We start from the raw sequence: 2,749 nt of genomic DNA, 5'->3' as shown, positions 1-2,749 counted from the left end.
CACACCTAGCCTTTTGACTATTGTAGTCAGATAAAGATTTCCAAGGTTTTCTACAAATAATATTTTTCATACAAACCAAGTTTAGAAGTATATTTGGAGAAATTAAATGTAGGGTGTGAAATTATACTTTGGCCAATTTCCTGATTCATAAAGTTGCTGCCTGGTCTTCATGAACAATTGTTAAAAGACCAATGAAGGGATATAAAGTGAAATAAATAGTACCACCAAATAAAATGCATATTTTGAATGGAAAAATAAATAGAAATTCAATAGAATGGGGAAATGCTATTGTTATTATATAAATTATTCTCCTTATTTTGATTATTGTTTTTGAGAATTTATTTTTTTAAACCCTTACCTTCTGTATTGGAGTCATACTGTGTATTGGCTCCAAAGCAGAAGAGTGGTAAGGGCTAGGCAATGGGGTTTAAGTGACTTGCCTAGGGTCACATAGCTAGGAAGAGTCTGAGGCCAGATTTGAACCCAGGACCTCCCATCTCTAGGCCTGACTCTCAATCCACTGAGCTACCCAGCTGCCCCTTGCAGAGAATTTCTTGCTTAGGTAAAGCTTTACTTATTTTGTACCAGCTGCTAATTCTCTTCCCAATTCTTTATCCCACAGCTCTCTTTTCTTTTCCATATTCCCCTCAACTGCCCTCATTTAATTAAAAAAAATCAAATGCTTAAAAAACCCTATTACTTTTTTATCCCAAGAATTTTAAATTTACAACCCTGGATATTCCAGTTTCTAATAGTTAAAACCACCAATAAATAGCCTAGAGTCTATGGCCAGTTCCTTCAATTGATCTACTGGTTCTGATCTCTCCCAATATAGCCTGTCCCACTACTATCCCTTTCCTCAGGAATTATATCCTCTGATCTGATCTCCTCAATACAAGTCCTGTTGCTCCCACTATAAGGTGGTCCTCTCTAGAGCCCTGGGACCTTTTTGATAGGCTCTCTGGAAGCTAAGATATTTGGGACCCTGGAAAGGAGGGTGATGGATTAAGAATTGAGTAGCTTAACAAAGAGATGTCTGATGGGAAAATTTCTCTCCTTGAGAAGAGGAATGGGCTTCATATGCTTCTCTCTCTAGACTTATACCTCAAGTTCTGTCTCTGGGTCCCTCCCACCACTTATTAATTTACCTGGGCCAGGAAAGGATAACCAGGAGGTGTTATTGGGAAAGTGTCCCCACCTCTTTGGGAAAGAATGGGAATCTCCCAAGGCAAAAGTAATAGTCAACTACAACAATTTCAAACTCAAATAGGAAGGGGACCATCAAACCATTCATATGGATCCCTGCTGGCTGCACACTGGATTCAGAGAACCACAAATTACCATTGTTTATTTTTAATTGTATTTATATTTATTTCCATACATGTTTTCTAGTTACAGTTTAATATTGTTCAAGTAGCAAGTCTGATGTTTGACACTTTTGGTCAAATGGATGGTGGCAGAAAAGCTCTGTGGTGACTCTGCCTCAAGTGCTCCTGAGGAAGCAGCTGCTACCCTGAGCTAAAGAACTCAATATCCTGGGGAGGTTTTGGTTCAGATGTACATTATTGTGGGAGAGGGAACTCATCATATTGTCCACAGTAGGACTTCCGGGTAAGCATGGCTGCAGAGTAGACTCAGCTTGCTTCCTCTCCTCAGAGCCAATGACAGACGACCACAAAAGACCCTCCCAAAATAAAAAAAACAACCATCCTCATGAGAATGGATAGACCCCACAACAAGGCAAAGCTCTGAAGGTAGGTGGGATTCAGGCACCTCCACAATATAAGGGAACGGAAAGCTGACCCACCTGCCCCTCCCCCACCAAACAGTTGGACCCAGAGCTAAAGTCAGCACTGGCCAGAATCAACAAGTGAGGGAGGAGCACTCCAGGACTGAACAATGGGCAGCCCCAGGTCCAGGGACCTTAATAAGATAAGGTCCTTCTCCTGAGAGTACTAATACCCCAAACCCTGGCAGGTGGGCTAGGGGAGCACAGATCTCAGGTGCCCAGAACTAGTGCGCTGTAATCACTGAGTGCAGGAAGGGATCCCCTGATGTGAGCAAGGGGCACCTACAGGTCTTGGGAATTAGCTAAGACCACCAAATACTTTCACCTGAGAGCACTAACTCCCAAAATGCCAGCAGGCAGGGGAGGGCAGTCCTTGGGTCTCGCCAGGAAGACAGCACAGCTGCAGAGAACCTAGAATTAGCCTGAGACTAAAGCCTTGACCATTAGACCCTTATACTGAGGGCAAGTACTACTCATTCAGATTTCTGACTGGAAAGGGGAGGAAGGAGGAAAAAAAACAAACAAAACACAGAGATGGCAAACTGGACCCAAGAACCCCAACACCCCAACACCAAGAAAAGCAAAAAGAAGGGGGTGACTTTGGATACATTTTATGGAGGGAAAACACACACAAAAAAACAGAGGAAATAGCAGAAGAGGAAGCACAAACAAATGCTCCAAAACCTTCCAAAAGAAATGGAAATTGTCCACAAGCTCTTGAAGAATTTAAATGGGAAGTTATCAAAAAGATGGAAGCCTTCTGGCAGGAAAAATGGAAAATAATGCAAAAGGAACTCAGCAATCACAAGCACGAAAAAACACAACTACAGAAACAGCTTGAGGCCTCAAATAGCAGGATAGAACAAACTGAAAAGGAAAATCAGGCTTTAAAGGTCAGAATCAAGCAACTGGAAGACAATGATCTTGCAAAAGAGCAAGAATTAATAAAGCAAAGCCAAA

This window comes from Monodelphis domestica, chromosome 1 (assembly GCF_027887165.1).
Source record: "Monodelphis domestica isolate mMonDom1 chromosome 1, mMonDom1.pri, whole genome shotgun sequence".
In the NCBI taxonomy this organism is placed as follows: Eukaryota; Metazoa; Chordata; class Mammalia; order Didelphimorphia; family Didelphidae; genus Monodelphis; species Monodelphis domestica.
The sequence above is the reverse complement of the archived record's forward strand: the minus strand, read 5'-3'. Positions refer to the sequence as shown.